Source organism: Carcharhinus amblyrhynchos, chromosome 35, assembly GCF_965287045.1.
Source record: "Carcharhinus amblyrhynchos chromosome 35, sCarAmb.v2.hapA, whole genome shotgun sequence".
NCBI lineage: Eukaryota > Metazoa > Chordata > Chondrichthyes > Carcharhiniformes > Carcharhinidae > Carcharhinus > Carcharhinus amblyrhynchos.
The window spans coordinates 4747411-4767937 of record NC_137358.1 but is presented as its reverse complement, the minus strand read 5'-3'; the positions used below and the strand labels follow the sequence as shown (position 1 = coordinate 4767937).

General features: G+C 47.1%; 1 protein-coding gene across 5 annotated transcripts in view; it reads left to right on the top strand.

Moving 5' to 3' along the window:
* The window catches only part of LOC145361782 (liprin-alpha-3-like), a 137045-nt gene that overhangs the window by 17450 nt on the left and 99068 nt on the right, over positions 1-20527 (top strand). The gene's annotated exons all lie outside the window — the stretch shown is intronic.

Here is a 20527-nt window from a genome sequence, read left to right as displayed (position 1 = left end):
TACCCCTTAGTGTCCAAAGATGTACAGGTTAGGTGGATTGGCCATGCTGAAAGTGTCAGGGTGATTAGCAAGGTTGAATATGTGGGGTTATGGGGTAGGGCCTGGGTGGGATTGTGGTCGATGCAGACCCGATGGGTCGAATGGGTGCTTTCTGCTCTGTAGGGATTCTATGAGTGGCTGTGGGTGTGGGTGGAGGGGCATGGGTTGGCATGGGTAAGACCTTGTGAAGCTCTCAAAAAGGTTCCCTCACCCAGACTGTGGTCCACAGAATCCCTGCGGGGTGGTCATGAGTCTTTGCAAAGCTGGCGTGACTGAGCAATAGTGCAGGAGGAGAGGGAGATGTCTGTCGCTGCAGTGGAGGCAGCCTGGTGCAGCGTGCAAGATGTGGGCACCTGGCTATATACCTTTATCCTCTGCTGGTGAAATTTCCAGTTACAAAATCAGACCCTGCCAGCTGTTTCTGCAGGACCCTCAGAAACCCAGCCCTACGTATCTGTTGCCGCGATAGAAGATGCAAAAATATAGCTGGGTGCTCGGCTTTTAGCATTTTATTCATTGAGGAATCCATATTACATTGAAAATCTGTGGAATACCAACCAGGTATATTATCTGATATATTCTTGTCACGTATATTAGTATACAGTGACAAGTATTGTTTCTTCCTCGCTACACAGACATACCGTTCACAGAGAAGGAAACGAGAGAATGCAGAATGTAATGTTACGGTCATAGCTAGGGTGTAGAGAAAGATCTACTTAATGCAAGGTAGGTCGATTCAAAGTCACATGGCAGCAGGGAAGAAGCTGTTCTTGAATTGGTTAGTACGAAACTTCAGACTTTTGTATCCTTTTCCCAGTGGAAGAGAGAATGTCCAGGGTGCGTGGGGTCCTTAATTATGCTGGCTGCTTTTCCCGAGGCAGCGGGAAGTGTGGTCAGAGTCGGTTTGTGTGATGGATTGGGCTGCATTCACAACCTCTCGTAGTTCCTTGTGGTCTTGGGCAGAGCAGGAGCCCATACCAAGCTGCGATACAACCAGAAAGAATGCTTTCTATGGTGCATCTGTAAAAGTTGGTGAGAGTCATAGCTAATGTGCCAAATTTCCTTAGTCTTCTGAGAAAGTAGAGGCGTTGGTGGGCTTTCTCAACTATAGTGTTGGCATGGGGGGGCACCAGGCCAGGTTGTTGGTGATCTGGACATCTAAAAACTTGAAGCTCTCAACACTGTCTACTTTGTCCCTGTTGATGTAGACAGGGGCATGTTCTCCTTTACACTCCCTGAAGTTGATGACAATCTCCATTGTTTTGTTGACGTTGAGGGAGAGATTATTGTTGCCGCACCATCTCATTCCCGTATTCTGTCTCTTCATTGGCAATAAATGGGCAATAAATGCTGGCCAGCCAGCGACGCCCATGTCCCACGAATGAATTAAAAGGAAACACCTGCTGTGTAAAAAGGTTTCTTGGAATTACCCAACCGGTTGGCTGTGTACCTCACGATGAGATTGAGAGGTTGCTGGGCATTGAGGAAAACAGGGAATAGAGCAGGGAGCTGGAGTTTTATCAAGTGGTTTAGCCCCAAATCTGCTGAATAAAAACTGGTGGAGCAATGAACATTGCACGAGAGGCCAGATTGGAAAGGGTGCAGAGATAAAGTCACAGAGCAATATAGCATGGAAACAGGCCCTTCGGCCCAACCGATCCATGCTGACAATGATGCCTTCCAGCTAGTACCAATTGCCTGCGTTTGCCCCATATGCTCAAATCCTTTCCCATCCATGTACTTATCCAAATGCTATTGAACCTGCCTCAAGCACTTTCTCTGGCAGCTCATTCCATACACACACCACCCTCTGTGTGAAGAAGTTACCCCTCAGGTCCCTTTCAAATCTTTTCCCTTTCACTTTAAGCCTAGCCCTCTAGTTTTTGATTGCCCCTCCTTGGGAAAAAGACAATGGCATCCCTACAGTGCAGAAAAAGGCCATTTGGCCCATGAGGTCTGCACCGACACTCCAACTGAGCATCTTACCCAGGACCTATCCCCACAACATTTGCCCCACTAATCCCCCTAACCTACACATCTTGGGACACAAAGGGGCAATTTAGCATGGCCAATCTGCCTAACCTGCACACCTTCTGGAGTGTGGGAGGAAACCCACGCAGACTTTGATTTGATTTATTATTGTCACATGTATTAACATACAGTGAAAAGTATTGTTTCTTGCACGCTGTACAGAGCATACCATTCATAGAGGAGGAAAAGAGTGAGTGCAGAATGTAGTGTTAATTCATAGCTAGGGCGTAGAGAAAGATTAACTTAATGCAAGAAGAATGTGCAGACTCCGCACAGCGACCCAAGGCCGGAATTGAACCCGGGTCCCTGGTGCTGTGAGGCAGCAGTGCTAACCACTGTGCCTCCGTGCCGCCCTATGTCACTGTGTGCGGGATCTCCTGGACGTGCTTGCCCCGAAACCGGAAAATTCCACCCAAGGTCAACGGACCATTCCATGATGCGCCCCTCTCCCACTCCGATTCCGGAAAAATTCCCCCCACCATGAGCATTGATCCTGTCTTTGCGCGCCCCCCCCCCTCCAACCCTGATTGTATATCTGGGAGTGGGGGGGTTTGGTTTGTGAGGCTGGAGGTGGTTACAGAGGCAGGGAAGAGGGGTGAAGTGGCAGGGATGAGTATTTGACAGGTTTAGCAGATGGGCGAAGGAATGGCAGATGGTTTTTGAGTGTAGGTAGCTGTAAAGTTGTGCAAACAGGAAACGCAAGGTAAATGTGTTTGTTTAGCTGTGACATCTTGATCAGATTGTCCTCTGTGTTTGTCAACTGTGTCGCCTCACAACGAATGGGTTCAGAGGTCGGGAATTGCGACGGAAACACATTCAGTGTCTTGTTCCCCAGATAGTCTTTCTCCTTTATTTTCTCTTTCCTCTCAGTGCTCGCCCACCACCTCCCCCCTCCCCCCCCAACATGTGCCGCTTTGACAAGCTGGAGTGGCATCCATCTTGGTAAATAACTTCCTGCCAAGCTATGTGTGTTGCCAACTGCGTCCTGGATTTTTTAATATTTATTAGTGTCACAAGCAGGCTTATAATAACATTGCAATGAAGTTACTGTGAAAATCCCCTAGTCGCCACACTCCGCTGCCTGTTCTCCCTGCACTGAGGGAGAATTTAAGAACAAAGAACAGAGAAAATTACAGCACAGGAACAGGCCCTTCGGCCCTCCATGCCTGCACTGACCATGCTGACCGACTAAACTAAAACCCCCTACCCTTCCGGAGACCATACCCCTCTATTCCCATCCTAGTCATGTATTTGTCAAGACGCCCCTTAAAAGTTACTACCGTATCAGCTTCCACTACCTCCCCCAATAGCACGTTCCAGGCACCCACCACCCTCTGTAAAAACTTGCCTCGTACATTTCCTTTGAACTTTGCCCCTCGCACCATAAACCTGTGCCCCCTAGTAATTGACTCTTACGCCCTGGGAAAAAGTTTCTGACTATCCACTCCGTCCATGTCCCTCATAATCTTGTAGACTTCTATCAGGTCGCCCCTCAACCTCTGTCGTTCCAGTGAGAGCAGACCAAGTTTCTCCAACCTCTCCTCACAACTAATGCCCTCCATACCAGGCAACATCCTGGTAAATCTTTTCTGTACCCTCTCCAAAACCTCCACATCCTTCTGGTAGTGTGGCAACCAGAATTGAAAACTGTTCCATGTGCAGCCTAACTAAGGTTCTATAAAGCTGCAACATGACTTGTCAACTTTTAAACTCAGTATCCCGGCCGATGAAGGCAAGCATGCCGTATGCCTTCTCGACTACCTTCTCCACCTGCATTGCCACTTTCAGTGACCAATGTACTTATACACCAGATCCCTCAGCCTATCACTACTCTTGAAGGTTCTACCATTTACTGTACATTTCCTATCTTTATTAGACTTTCCAAAATGCATTACCTCACATTTGTCGGGATTAAACTCCATCTGCCATCTCTCCGCCCAGGTCTCCAACTGATCTGTATGCTACCGTATCCTCTGATGGTCCTCATCACTATCGCAAATCCACCGATCTTTGTGTCCTCTGTAAACTTACTAATCAAACCAGTTACATTTTACTCCAAATCATTTATATATATTGCAAACAGCAAAGGTCCCTGATCCCTGAGGAACACCACTTGTCAAAGCCCTCCATCCAGAAATGTACCCTTCTACTGCTACCCTCTGTCTTCTTTGACCGAACCAGTACTTTATCCATCTTGCCAGCTCCTTCTGATCCCATGCAATTTCATGTTGTGCACCAATGAGGGGCCTTGTCAAAGGCCTTATTGAAGTCCATGAAGACAACATCCACTGCCCTACCCTCACCAATCATCTTCATCACTTCCTCAAAAAAACTCGATCAAGTTAGTGAGACATGACCTCCCCTTCACAAAACCATGTTACCTCTCGCTAAAACATCCACTTTTTTCCAAGTGGGAGTAAATCCTGTCTTGAAGAATCCTCTCCAATAATTTCCTGAGCACTGACGTAAGGCTCACCGGCCTGTAATTACCTGGATTATTCTTGTTACCCTTCTTAAACAAAGGAAACAACATTAGATATTCTCCAATCCTCTGGGACCTCCCCTGTAGCCAGTGAGGATACAAAGATTTCTCTCAAGGCCCCAGCAATTTCCTCCCTTGCCTCTTCCATATTCTGAGGTATATCCCATCAGCCCCTGGAGATTTGTCTACCATAATGTTTCTCAAGAACCCCAATACCACCTCCTTTTTGATCTAAGCATGACTCAAACTATCTACACATCTTTCCCAGACTCATCATTCCACCAAGTCCTTCTCTTTGGTGAATACTGATGCAAAGTATTCATTTAATACCTCATCCATTTCCTCTGGCTCCGTGCAGAGATTCCTTCCCCTGTCCTTGAGTGGACCAACCTTCTCCCTGGCTACCCTCTTGCTCTTTACATATATGTAAAAAACCTTGAGATTTTCCTTAATCCTGCTGACCAATGATTTTTCGTGACTCCTTTTAGCCCTCCTTATTCCTTGCTTAAGTTTCTTTCTGCTTTCCTTGTATTTCACACTTGCTTTGTGTGTTCCCAGCCTCCTAGCTTTGACAAATGCTTCCTTTTCCTTTTTAACTAGGCTCACAATATCTTTTGTTATCCAAGGTTCCCAAAACTTGCCATACCTATCCTTCATCCTAACAGGAATGTGCCAGTCCTGAATTCCTATCAACTTACAATTGAAAGCCTCCCACATGCCAATGTTGGTTTGCCCTCAGACATCTGCCCCCAGTCTACATTCTTCAGTTCCTGCCTAATATTGATGTAATTAGCCTTCCCCCAATTTAGCACCTTCACTTGAGGGCTATGCTTATCTTTATCCATCACTCCCTTTATAGCTTACTGAATTGTAGTCACTGCTACCCTACTGAAACATCAGGCCTGGCCGGGCTCATTCCCCAATACCAGGTCCAGTATGGCCCCTTCCCTAGTTGGATTACCTGCATACTGTTTCAGGAAGCCCTCCTGGATGCTCCTTCCAAACTCTGCCCCATCCACGCCCCTAGCACTAAGTGAGTCCCAGTGAATATAGGGGAAATTAAAATCTTCCACCATGACAACCCTGTTACTTTTACACCTTGCCAAAATCTGCCTACATATCTGTTCCCCTATCTCCCACTGGCTATTGGGCGGCGTATAGTAAACTCCCAATATTGTGACTACACCCTTCCTATTCCTGAGCTCTACTCATATTGTCTCCCTATATGACTGCTCCGAGGTGTCCTCCCACAGTACAGCTGTGATAGTCTCCTTAATCAATAGTGTAAGACCCCCACCCCTTTTACAACCCCTTTTATCCCACCTGAAACATCTGTATCCTGGAACATTAAGCTGCCAAATCTGTCCTTTCCTTAACCAAGACTCTGTAATAGCAATAATATCGTAGTTCCACGTACGAATCCAAGCTCTGAGTTCACCTGCCTTACCTGTTACACTTCTCGCATTGAAACAAATGCACTTCAGTCCATCAGACCTTCTTTGATTAGCAACCCCGCTCTGCCTGCTCTTTCTTTGAGTATTACTAGTCCTACTCTCTGGTTCCCCTTCAGTTAATTCACCTTTGCTTTGGTTCCCATCCCCCTGCCAAATTAGTTTAAATCCTCCCTTGTGACACTAGCAAACCTCCCGGCCAGAATATTTATGCCCTTCCATTTTAGATGCAACCCGTCCTTTACCTGGCTTGGCCACTGCGCCTAACCAGTACATCTTTTGGACTGTGGGGGGAAACCGCAGCACCCTGAGGAATCCCACGCAGACACGGGGAGAACATGCAGCCTCCGCACAGACAGAGACCCAAGCCGGGAATTGAATCTGGGTCCTTGGTGCAGTGAGGCAGCAGTGCTAACCACTGAGCCAAATTGCTCCCTGATCTCTCACCTCTTTACGTTCTTTTTAACATCACGCTGTCTGTGGAGATACGGGGAAGGATGTGCTGCCCTTGGAGAGGGTCCAGAGGAGGTTCACAAGAATGATCCCGGGAAGAAAGGCTTGAGGCATGAGGAGTGTTTGAGGACTCTGAATCTATACTCGATGAGATTTAGAAAGATGAGGAGGAATCTCATTGAAACTTACAAAATACCGGAAGGCCCGCATAGAATGGACGTGGGGAAGTTGTTTCCATTAGTAAGAAAGGCTAGGATCCGAGGGGACTGCCTCAGAGTGAAGGGACAACCCTTTAGAAATGAGATGAGGAGGAATTTCTTCAGCCAGAGGGTGGTGAATCTGTGGAATTCATTGCCACAGAGGAGGCCGGGTCACTGAGTGTCTTTAAGACAGAGATAGATAGGTTCTTGATTGATAAGGGGATCAAAGGTTACGGGGAAATGGAGGGAGAATGGGGTTGAGAAACATATCTACCATGATAGAATGGCGGAACAGGATCGATGGGCTGAATGGTCTAATTCTGCTCCGATATCTGATGGTCTTATGGAAATAGATAGTTTTCTGCTGTGACACCCTTCAATTGTCCAAACCTCTTACCCTTAGAGATGACAAGTCCTTAAGTTTGGTAAAAGCAATTTATTGATTCCTGGGATGGCAGGACTGATGTATGAGGAGAAATTGGGTCGGTTAGGATTATATTTGCTGAATGAGGGGGGAGACTCATAGAAACCTCCGAAATTCTAACAGGACTAGACAGGGCAGATTCAAGAAAGATGTTCCTGATGTTGGGGGAGTCCAAAACCAGGAGTCGCAGTCTGAGGATTCAGGGTAGACCATTTAGAACAGAGATGAGGAGAAATTTCTTCACCCAGAGAGTGATGAGCCTGTGGGATTCGCTACCATAGAAAGCAGTTGAGGCCAAAACATTGAAAGTAAAGTGAAGTTTATTTTATTAGTCACATGTAGGCTTGCATTAACGTGCAATAAAGTTATTGTGAAATTCCCCTGGTTGCCACAGTCCGATACCTGTTCAGGTCAATGTACCTAACCTGCACAACTTTCAGACTGTGGGAGGAAACCGGAAGCACCTGGAGGAAACCCACACAGACACGGGGAGAATGCGCAAGCTCTACACAGACAGCGACCCAAGTCGGGAATCAAACCCAGGACTCTGGTGCTGTGAGGCAGCAGTGATAACCACTGTGCTGTAAATGTTTTCAAGAGGCATTTAGATATAGCACTTGGGGCCAAGAGGCAGGATTAGGTTATTGAGTTGGATGACCAGCCATGATCATAATGAGTGGTGGAGCAGGCTCGAAGGGCCGAATGGCCTCCTCCTGCTCCTATTTTCTATGTTTACCGCAGATGCTGGAACCTGGAAAAAAAACAGACAATGCTGGAAAATCTCAGCAGGTCTGTAAGCATCTGTGCGGAGAGACTAGAGCCAATGTTTCAAGTCGGGCTGTGGAAGACAGTCACCTGAGCTGGGAATCGAACCTGGGTCCTGAGTGCTGTGAGGCAGCAGCGCTAACCACTGTGCCATTGAGCTGATCCCCGGTACGGAGAGATTTTCTTACGAGGAGAGATTGAGTAGGGTGGGCCTGTGCTCATTGGAGTTTAGAAGAATGAGAGGCGACGTTATTGAGACATATCGGATTATCGGGGAAGGGGGGTTGACAGGGTCAATGCTGAGAGGCTGTTTCCCCGTGTGGGAGAGTCTGGGAGCAGAGGGAGAATCTCAGAGTAAGGGGGTCGCCCATTTAAGACAGAGATGAGGAGGAATTTCTTCTCCGAGGGTGGTGAAGCTGTGGAATTCTTTACGCAGAGGGCTGTAGAGGTTGGAAAGTCCAAGACTGAGACAGTAAGGGAATCATAGGTTATGGGGATAAGGCAGGAAAGTGGGGCTGGGGATTATTGGATCAGATCATACATGATCTCATTGAATGGCAGAGCAAACTCGATGGACCGAATGGCCTCCTGCCCCCTACGCCTTATGGTCTTGCAATTTGACAGCAAGCCACATGAGGAGATGCTCGAGGGTGTTGGTTTAGCTTAGTTGGCTGGCTCATGTAGAGTGATGCCAACAGCGCGGGTTCAATTCCCACACCGACTGAGGTTATCCATGGAGGAACTTGCCCTTTCAGCCTCGCCCCTCTCCTGAGGAGTGGTGACCCTCAGGTTAAATCACCACCAATCAGGCTGTGGTTATCTGGGACTGTGATGACTTTCCCTTTACTTTTTATTTACTAAAATGGGGACGGGACTTGATGTGAGTTCGAACACGGGCACCAGGTTTTGGGATGAGTTCAGTATTACGGATTCACAGATTAACTGCGGCACAGTGGTTAGCACTGCTGCTTCACAGCTCCAGTGGCCCTGGGTTTAATTCATGCCCTTGGGTCACTGTGTGGAATTTGCACATTCTCCCCGTGTCTGCGTGGGTTCCCTCCAGGTGCTCCGGTTTCCTCCCACAGTCCAAAGATGTGCAAGTTAGGTCCGGTTGATTGGCCATGCTAAAATTGCCCCTTAGTGCCCTGAGGTGCATAGGTTAGAGGGATTGGTGGTTAAAATACATAAAGATCTGGGGGTCGGGCTGGGTGGGATTGTGGTCGGTGCAGACTCAATGGGCCGAATTCTGTCTTTCTGTACTGTAGGGTTTCTATGATTTCAGTTCCCGGGTCACTGTCTATGTGGAATTTGCACATTCTCTCCGTGTCTGCAGGGGTTTCCTCTGTGTGCTCCAGTTTCCTCCCACAGACGGAAAGACTTGCTGGTTAGTGCATTGGCCGTGCTAAATTCTCCCTCAGTGTACCCGAACAGGCGCTGGAGTGTGGCAACTAGGGGATTTTCACAGTAACTTCACTGCAGTGTTAATGTAAGCCTACTCGAGGCTAATAAATAAACTTTAACTGGCTGTTTGCCTGTTTATTGGATCTTGCTTTGTGTGATTGGGTGTCGTATTTACCAAGTACCAAAGGAATAGTGTTTCTGAATTAGTTCGGACGCGCTTTCGGGAAACCTGAGCTTTGTGAAGGAGTGATATCGATGCTGTCTTTCCTTATAGCTGGAGTAGGCGCGATAATTATTGAGTGTTTGTTGAAGATAGTTGGGGTGAGATTTTTCCAGCCCCTCCAGCGACGGGATCCTCTGGTGAAATGCTGTAAACACCAGTGGTGCGAGCCTACTGCCACGTTCCCGCTGCGGCGGGGTCGGAGAATCCGACGCCCCGCCGAACCTCCCTTCGCTGCAGCGGGACAGGAAAATCCTGCTGGCGCAAACGGCCGTAGCATTCCGGCCCACCCACTGACGAGTTTCAGAAAACTTGCCGCCGGGGAGGGAGGTGGGGGGGGGGGTGCGGGGAGCTGGAAAACCTCACCCTGTGTGCTGAAGCACTTATCAATATCTTGAACAAGTATGTGGCTCTTCCCAGTGGATCTCAAGGGCACTTTAATTAAAAACCAAGACTGCAAATATGTTTTTATATTTAAACTCTGTGACTCTGAAGTGCTTCTTTTGTTGGTGGAGTTCAGTCTTGGTGGGTTCAATCTGAATGGAAGCGAAAGAATAAAAGCCCTGTATTTCTTTGGCCTGGTTCCTCTTGATGTCTGACGTGCCACTTGGAAATAATATGATGCCTAAGAGGCAGAGAGGAAAGGGGTCCTTAACAAGAGCACGACCAGAATTTTCTTGACACCCTTATCATCAATGTTGGCCGCTTTGAGAATGAATGATCAATGGCACATTGCACAAAGCATCAGTTGTTGGCTTTAGAATCATAGAATGAATGGGCTGCACGCAGAAGGAGGCCATTCAGCCCATTGTCTGTGCCAACTCTCTAAGACTATTCATCATATGACCTTGTAACTCTGCAAAAAACTCTCTCTTCACACGCTTATCCAATTCTCTTTTGAATGCCAAGACCTCATTGATCTCATGGTAGCACAGTGGTTAGCACTGCTGCTTCACAGCTCCAGGGACCTGGGTTTGATTCCCGGCTCGGGTCACTGTCTGTGTGGAGTTTGCACATTCTCCTTGTGTCTGCATGGGTTTCCTCCAGGTGCTCCGGTTTCCTCCCACAGTCCAAAGATGTGCAGGTTAGGTTGATTGGCCACGCTAAAATTGCCCCTTAGTGTACTAGGATGCTTAGGTTAGAGGGATTAGTGGGTAAAATATGTAGGGATATGAGAGTAGGGCCTGGGTGGGACTCAGTGGACCAAAGGGCCTCTTTCTGCACTGTAGGGTTCTATGATTCTTGGGCAATTTATTCCAGGTTCTAATTGCTTGCTGCATTTCGAATAAAAGTTTTTCCCCCTATTGCTGGTGGTTGTCTTACCAACCGTCTTGTATTCTCTGGTCTTCACAGGCTTGGGAATAGTCCCTCCTTAATTGATTCTATCCAAACCTCTCATGATTTAGAACACTTATAGGAAAGATGATGGCCTACTGGAATTAACATCAGACTACTAATCCAGAAACTCAGCTAATGTTCTGGGGATCCCAGGTTCAAATCCCGCCACAGCAGATGGTGGAATTTGAATTCAATAAAACAAAATCTGGAAATGAGAATCTACTGATGACCATGAAACCATTGTCAATTGTCACAAAAACCCAGCTGGTTCACTAATGTCCTTAGAGAAGGAAATCTGCCATCCTTACCTGGTATGGCCTACATGTGACTCCAGAGCCACAGTAATGTGGTTGACTCTCAACTGCCCTCAGGTAACTATGGGATGGGCAATAAATGCCAGCGATGCCCATGTCCCACAAATGAATTAAAAAAAAAACCTCCTCTCAACTTTATCCAAGTGCAGATTCTCCAATCTTTCCACCCAACTGGTTGGCTCGGTGGTTAGCACTGCTACCTCTAGGAGCCAGGGACCCCGGTTCAATTCCCCACTTGTGCGAAGTCTGTGAAAAATCTGCACGTCTCTGTGCGGGTTTTCTCTGGGTGCTCCAGTTTCCTCCCAGAGTCCCAACGGTGTGGGGGGTCAGGTGCAATGGCCACGCTAAACTGCCCCTTTAGTGTCAGGGGGACTAGCTAGAGTAAATGTATGGGGATAGGGCCTGGGTAGGGTTGTGGTTGGTGCTGACTTGATGGGCCGAATGGCCTCTTTCTGAACTGTAGGGATTCTATGAAGTCCCTCACCCCTGGAACCATTCTCCTCCATCTTTGCTGATAAATGAGGTGGTCAAAATTAGATACGGGCGGAACCGGCATCTTATTCAGGTCTACCATAATTTCCTTACTCTGTGCCTCGATATCCAAAGCTCAGCAACCCATATGCTTTTGGAAACCAGTTTCTCAATCTGCTCTGCCACCTTCAATGATGGCTGCAGAAGGACCAGTGGATCTCTCTCTTTCTGTATCCATCTTAGAATTGCACCCTTTGTTTCATTCCTTGCTCTACCAATTGGATGATGCTTAGCTGCCAACTACACATCCCCGCTCTACTCCCCATCACTCCCTGCACTCCCCCCACATTCCTCCAAACTTCATACCCAGAGATGTGCGGGTTAGGTGGATTGGCCATGCTAAATTGCCCCTTAGAGTCAGGGGGACTAGCTAGGGTAAATAGAGTTACGAGGATAGGGCCTGGGTGGGATTGTGGTCAGGGCAGACTGGATGGGCCAAATGGCCTCCTCCTGCACTGTACGATTCTGTGATTCTATTCAATGATTCTGTATCTGGTAAAAAGAAATATTAAAAGAAAATTACAAAAAAACACAATTTTTTAAAAAAATGTCCACTGATTTTTCTCCAGAGTTGCAGACAGAGCAATTTTCAATTCGGAGAATCCCCCTACAGTGCAGAAGGAGGCCATTCGGCCCATTGAGCCCGCACTGACCGCAATCCCACCCAGACCCTATTCCCATAACCCCACATGTTCACCCTGCTAATCCCCCTGACACTAAGGGCCAATCTAGCACGGCCGATGCGCCTTAACCAGCGCGTCTTTCAAACTGTGGGAGGAAACCAGAGCACCCGGAGGAAACCCATACAGACGTGGGGAGAATGAGCAACACACACACACACACACACACACACACACACACACACACACACACACACACACACACACACACACAGTGAGCCGAGGCTGGAATTGAACCCGGGTCCTTGGGGCTGTGAGGCAGCGGTGCTTGCCACAATAGATGTAATAACATAGTGGAATACTGGCTGGAATTCTCCCATCCCGCCCACCACTGGAACTTTAGCAGGAGGGTTGCAGAGAATGTGAAATCCCAATAATGGTTGTGTGGGAATTTCCGGTTTTTAGACCAGTGTGGCCGGAGAATTCCGCCTGCTATCTTTTTTTTTCATTGTCGTAAGTGAGGCTTACATTAACACTGTAATGAAGTTACTGTGAAATTCCCCTAATCACCACACTCTGGCACCTATTCAGATACACTAAGGGAGAATTTAGCATGGCCAATGCACCCTAACCAGCTCATCGTTCGGACTGTGGGAGGAAACCGGAGCACCCGGAGGATTAATCTTTGGAGTTTCCTGGAGATTCCAGGCCCATCCTGGACATATTGGCAACCCTAGTTTTATGAGTTCCTCCAGAAAAACAGCCATTCCCCACTCCTCTCTGTTTCCTGTCAAGTAGCCAACTCTCTATCCACGCTGGAAATATTCCATGTTGGAAGTAAGACAGTTATTTAATGCCAAGCTGAAAGATGTTTAATCCAGTAGCAAAGCAGTAGTAAAGATAGAGGAGGAACAGCGACAGAGTGGGTCTGTATCCATCCAACATCCAACCCCCCCCCCCACAACCCCCACCCCACCACCGCCCCCGCAAAAGTAGAAACCTCATTCTATTTTCTATTGTCTTTAGCTTTGATGAAGAGTCGCCCCTAACCCACACATCTTTGGACACTAAGGGGCAATTTAGCATGGTCAATCCACCTAACCTGCACATCTTTGGACACTAAGGGGCAATTTAGCATGGCCAATCCACCTAACCTATACATCTTTGGACACTAAGGGACAATTTAACATGGCCAATCCACCTAACCTACACATCTTTTATGTGTGGGAGAAAAGTGGAGCACCTGGTGGAAACCCATGTAGATATGGGGAGAATGTTCAGACTCCGCACAGATAGTCAGTCAAGGCCAGAATTGAGTCCTGGTCCCTGGCACTATGAGGCTGCAGTGCTAATCACTGTGCCACTGTGCTGCCCACGCTGACCTTGAAAATACCAGATTGTCATTAAAAACCAACCTTGTTAATGGGATGAAATTTCCCATTCTGCCCTCCATGGGCATCATAACGGGTGAGGGATGGGATCATGGAAAAGTCCATTGAGCTTGGATGGGATTATCTGGTTTGGGTTGAGCGCATCTGGGCAAACCCACTCAATGGGAAGGAAATCTTCCATCCCTAACCTGTCTGGCCTGACTCAAGGTTTACAGCAATGCGGTTCTCTCTTCATTGCCCAGTGAGTTGGTCACTCAGATGTATTCATGAGAGTGGCTCACTGCCATCACTCAGGGATGGGCAATAAATGTTGATTCTTCTCACATCCCATGAAAGAGTGCAAAAGAAATTTTGGGCACCCATTTTCCAAAAGAGCACTGTCACATTAATCTAAACCCCCTGCAATACAACAGTGAGGATTCTCTTAAAATTTAATACCAATATGAAGTGAGAATTGTTTCAGTGTGTGATGTCTTTCATGGCCTCCGAATCGCCCAGAGTTCCCCCATTGCTGATGCGTCAATCGTAAGATAACCTTCTTCTTAAGGCAACAACCTGTCCTGGTTTCCACCACCCCCCTGCTCTGGCCAACACGATAGTTCAGAAAGCCCACCCACACCTATACTTTCTCAGAAGACTGAGAAAGTTTGGTATGTCAGCTATGGCTCTCACCAACTTTTACAGATGCACCATGGAAAACATTCTTTCTGATTGTATCACAGCTTGCTATGGCTCTTACTCTGACCCAGAACGCAAGAAACTCCAAAGGGTTGTGAACACAGCCCAGCCCATCAGGCAAACCAGCCTCCCATCCATTAACTCTGTTTACACTTCCCGATGCCTCGGAAAAGCAGCCAGCATAATTAAGGACCCCACTCATCCCGGACATTCTCTCTTCCACCTTCTTCTATTGGGGTAAAAGATACAAAACTCTGAGGGCGTGTACCAGTGATGACTCTCTTTAATTTTAAGACCAAATTGAAATAAGAATTACGTTGCTATGTAATGCCTTTCATGGCCCCAGCATCCCCAGATTTCCTCCATAGCTAATGCGCCATTCTTAAATCGTATTTCTGTGCAGGAAAACTGAGCAGACTACTCGCACACAAACTGCAAATGAACTTGTGAGAAGTTTTACTGGCACCAGACTGTGGAATGTTTTTCCTTAATTTACTATTGTTACTTGTACTGTAATACAGCCAAAAGTATTGTTTCTTGCACGCCATTCAGACAAAGCATACCATTCATAGAGAAGGAAAGGAGAGAGAGCACAGAATATAGTATTACATTCATAGCTAGGGTGTAGAGAAAGATCAACTTAAGGCAAGGTAAGTCCATTTAAAAGTCTGACGGCAGCAGGGAAGAACTTGTTTTTGAGTCAGTTGATACGTGACCTTAGTCTTTTGAATCTTTTTCCTGATGGAAGAAGGTGGAAGAGAAAATGTCCGGGGTGTGTGGGATTCTTAATTATGCCGAGGCAGTGGGAAGTGTAGACAGAGTCAATGGATGGGAGGTTGGTTTGCGTGATGGATTGGGCTACATTCACGACCTTTTGTAGTTCCTTGTGGTCTTGAGCAAAGCAGGAGCCATACCAAGCTGTGATACAACCAGAAAGAATGCTTTCTGTGGTGCATCTGTAAAAGTTGGTGAGACATGCCAAATTTCCTTAGTCTTCTGAGAAAGTAGAGGCACTGGTGAGAAAGTAGAGGCATTGGTCAGGGTTGTAGGTTATCACGTTGGATAATATTTAATGGTTGAAAATACTGTAACACTATAGGAGAATGTTTGCCCCGTGAACTTCAGTAGTTCAAGAAGACCCACCAATGTTATAATAGCTCCAGGAGTCGGCTGTGCAGGAACTGGGGATTTATTACACAAAATGAAAATAAGCAATAACCACAACAGGCCCCAACCAGGGCTACAAGGATAATGGGCCCACTCAGAGTCTTGCTTTATATAGGCCTCAGTATCCGAGCTTCACTTGGTTGGTGAATTACCAATCCCCAGGGAGCTCGTACTCAACCGAGCCCAACTGGGAGGTCAGTTAGTGACTCGCCATACAGATCATAGGGGTTACCATGTCTGGAGCACTGTGCGCTGTTTTGGTCTCCTTATTTGAGGAAGGATGTTAATGCATTGGAGGTAGGTCAGAGTAGGTTTACGAGATTGATACCTGAATGAGGAGGTTGTCTTATGAGGCAAGGTTGGATAGACTGGGCTTGTTTCCAGTGGAGTTTAAAAAAGTGAAAGGGCAACTTGATTGAAGTTTATAAGATCCTGAAGAGCCTCAACAAGATGGACATTGGAAAGGATGTTTCCCCTTGTGGATGAGTCCAGAACCAGGGGAAACTGTTTTAAAATTAGGGATCACCCTTTTAGGACAGAGATGAGAATCATAGAATCCTTACAGCACAGAAGGAGGCCATTTGGCCCATCAAACACAATCCCACTTGGCCCTATTCACGCAACCCTCATTTACCCTGCTAATCCCCTAATACTCGGGTCAATTTAGCATGGCCAGTCAACATAACCTGCAGACTTTGGACTGTGGGAATAAACCGGAGCACCTGGAGGAAACCCAGACAGACATGGGGCGGCACGGTAGCACAGTGGTTAGCACTGCTGCTTCATAGTTCCAGGGACCTGGGTTCGATTCCTGGCTCGGGTCACTGTCTGTGTGGAGTTTGCACATTCTCTTCGTGTCTGTGTGGGTTTCCTCCGGGTGCTCCGGTTTCCTCCCACAGTCCAAAAATGTGCGGGTTAGGTTGATTGGCCATGCTAAAATTGCCCCTTAGTGTACTACGATGCTTAGGTTAGAGGGATTAGTGGGTAAAAATATGTAGGGATATGGGGATAGGGCCTGGGTGGGATTGTGGTCAGTGCAGACTCGATGGGCTGAAGGGCCTCTTTCTGCACTGTAGGGTTCTACGATTCTATGATTCCAATGTGCAGACTCCACACAGACAGTGACCCGAGGCTGGAATTGAACCCGAGTCCCTGGCACTGTGAGGCAGTAATGCTAACCACTGTGCTACTGTGCCGCGTTGAAAAATGGACACTTGGATTTGGACTGAGGACCTCTCGATCTGCAGTCAGAACTCTTAACACTGAGCTGCAACTCCGCAGTGAGGAGAATTTGTTTCTCTCTGAGGGTCATGGGATTTTGGAACTCCCTGCCTCAGAAGACGGTGAAGGCAGGGTCACTGAATATTTTTCAGCTGGAGGCAAGATAGATTCCTGTTAGGTGTGGGAGTCAAAGGTTATTGGGGAAGCTGGGAATGTGGAACTCAACACAAGCAGATCAGCCATGATCCTATTGAATGGTGGGGCAGGCTCGAGGGGCCGAATGGCCTACTCCTGCTCTGAATTTGAGGGACAAATAGGGGCAACCAATAAATATTGACCTTGATAACAATTTAGATCATTTGTGTATATGTTTGGAATGAGAGAAAGACTCTATCAGACCTGTTACTTCCTCGCCCTGCGACAGACTTTACTCTTGCTAACTGGAGACAAAATTCTGCACTAATCCTTCCAGATCTTCAAGGGCAAATGAGCTTTTCTTTGTGCCATTTTTGTTTGTATGTTGCCCACACTTGCCCATCTTTCTCTTTCTGATGGGGTTAATGACATCTAAAGTTAGTTTTGATTGCTCTGTTGATAGAGGCAATGGCCTAGTGGTATTATCACTAGGGTAATCCAGAGACTCAACTAATGCTCTGGGGACCTGGGTTCAAATCCTGCCACGGCAGATGGTTGAATTTGAAGTGAGTAAAAAAAAAATCTGGAGTTAAGAGTCTACTGATGACCATGAACCATTGTCGATTGTCAGAAAAACCCATCGGGTTCACTGATGTCCTTGAGGGAAGGAAATCTGTCTTCCTTGCCCGGTCTGGCCAACATGTAACTCATAGAATAGAATCCCCACAGTGCAAAAGGAGGCCATTTGGCCCATTGAGTTTGCACCGACCAGACTTGCACCTAGGCCCTATTCCTACAACCTGCTAATCTCCTTGACATTAGGGTCAATTTAGCCTGGCTAATCCACCTAACCCGCACATCTTTGGACTGGGGGAGGAAACCAGAGCACCCAGAGGAGACACAAGGAGAACGTGCAGACTCCACACAGACAGTAATCCAAGCCGGGAATCGAACCCGGGTCCCTGGTGCTGTGAGGCAGCAGCGCTAACAACTGTGCTACTGTGTCACCCAAGACACTCAGTTCACAGATAATTAGGGATCGTCAATGAATGCTGGCTCAGCCAGCGATGGCCATGTCCCACGAATGCCTAAATAAAAAGTACTTTATTTAACTGTAAATTGTTTTGGGGATGTCCTGAGTTAGTGGTTTTATATAACTGCAATAAATCAGAACTGTCCCCCACCTCAGTCACAGGAATATTATCTGTGCTTCTTAGCACTTGTTCGAAAAACCTCAGTCATTTATCCTCAATTCCGAGCACGTTGGGTTTCGTAACTCCAATTCCTGGAATTATCTTTGCAACAAGCAGTGTTTGGAGAAGTGTTAGCCCAGTGGCTCTTTTATAAAGAAGGGAGTGTTTTCTCACAATCTCACAAACGTATCCTCCCCAATGATCAATGCAAAATTGGATAGACTTGCTGTAACTTGTATCCAAGCGGCCACTGAACGTCTGAATGTTGGTTTGCAGCTTTGCATATGTTCCATTAGTTCTCCGTAATCGTAATCCGATCCATCGTCCGGCAATGAACCAGACTCCACGTCTTGCCACCAGCCGGTTTCGGAACTGTTGCGCCTCTCGATTTTATAGCTTGCAGTCAGGGCACCGAGCGAGACACATGACCACACTGGATTTCCTTGCGTGGTTCAGTGGTTAGCACTGCCGCCTCATGGCGCCAGGGACCCTGGGTTCGATTCCAGCCTTGGGTCGCTGCCTGTGTGGTGTCTGCACATTATCCCTGTGCCTGCATGGGTTTCCTCCGGTTTCACCCCACAGTCTGAAAGGTGTGTGGGTTAATTGGATTGGCCATGTTAAATTGCCCCTTAGGGTTAGGGGGATGAGCTAGGGTAAATGCATCACATTATGGGGATAGGACCTGGGTGGGATTGTGGTCAGTGCAGACTCAATAGGCCAAATGGCCTGCTTCTGCACTGTAGGATTCTATGAACGGTATTCTTTGTCTGTATAGCATGCAAGAAGCAATACTTTTCACCATATACCAATACATGTGACAATAATATTACAATGAAAACATATTATATTCGATTCCCGGCTTGGGTCACTGTCTGTGTGGAGTCTGCATGTTCTCCCCGTGTCTGTGTGGGTTTCCTCCGGGTGCTCTGGCTTCCTCTCGCAATCCAAAAGATGTGCTGGTTAAAGTAAGGTTTATTTATTAGTCACAAGTAAGGCTTACATTAACACTGAAATGAAGTTACTGTGAAAATTGCCACACTCTGGCGTCTGTTCAGGCACACTGAGGGAAAATTTAGCACAGCCAATGCACCCTAACCAGCACGTCTTTCAGACTGTGGGAGGAAACCGGAGCATCCGGAGGAAACCTATGCAGACATGGGGAGAACGTGCACAGACTGTGACCCAAGCAGGGAATCCAGCCAGATCCCTGGCGCTGTGAGGCAACAGTGCTAACCCACTGTGCCACCGTGGTTAGGTGCATTGGCCATACTAAATTACCCCTCAGTATATTCAAAATGCCACTGGAGTGCGGCAACTAGGGGATTTTCACAGTAACTTCATTGCAATGTTAATGCAAGGCTACTTGTGACACTACTAAATGAACTAAAAGCTAGCAAGATGCCAATATCCAGCTGTGTTGATTTTGAGTCACGCTCTTGGAGAAAGGATTTGATTTGATTTATTATTGTCACATGTATTGACATACAATGAAAAGTATTGTCTCTTGCGGGCTACACAGAAAAAGCATACCATTCATAGAACATGTAGGGGAGTAAGGTAGGAGAGGGTGCAAATGAGATGCTAGTCATAGGGTGTAGAGAAAGATCAGTTTAATGTAGGTTAGGTCCATTCAAGAGTCTGACGGCAGCAGGGAAGAAGCTGTTCTTGAGTCGGCACGTGACCTCAGATAATTGTATCTTTTATCCTGATGGAAGAAGGAAGAAGAAAGAATGTCCAGAGTGTGTGCAGTACATCGAAACATAGAAGACAGGAGCAGGAGGAGGCCATTTGGCCCTTCGAGTCTGCTCTGCCATTCATCACGATCATGGCTGATCATCCAACTCAAAAGCCTAATCCTGCTTTCTCTCCATAACGTTTGATCCCCTTCGCCCCAAGTGCTATATCCAACCGCCCCTTAAATACATTCAATGTTTGATCATCTTGTGGTACTTCTCGTGGTAATGAATTTCACAGGCTCACCACTCTCTGGGTGAAGAAAAGTCTCCTCATCTGTGTCCTAAATGGTCTACCCTGAATCCTCAGACTGTGACCCCTGGTTCTGGACTCTCTTTCTCCCCCACCACCCCCCCAACCATCGGGGAACATCCTCCCTGCATACAGGTATAGTCCTGTCAGAATTGTATAAGCCTCTATGAGATTCCTCCCCCCCCGCGATATGTCTGAACTCCAGCGAAAACCATCCTAACCCAGTCAACCTCTCCTCGTACATCAGCCCCGCCTGGTAAAGCTTCCTCAAGAGCAAGAACATCCTTCCTCAGAAAGGGAGACCAAAACTGCACACAACCATCTTGGTGTTGGCTGCTTTCCCCTGGGTAGCAGGAAGTGTAAACATGAGTCAGTGGGTTGATAATTGTTGACTTGATAATTGATGTTTGAAAAATGACCATTTTTCCGATTGATGTGAGTAACTTGGTGTCAATATGGAACGAAAATGGCTGTCTCCTGCAGCTTT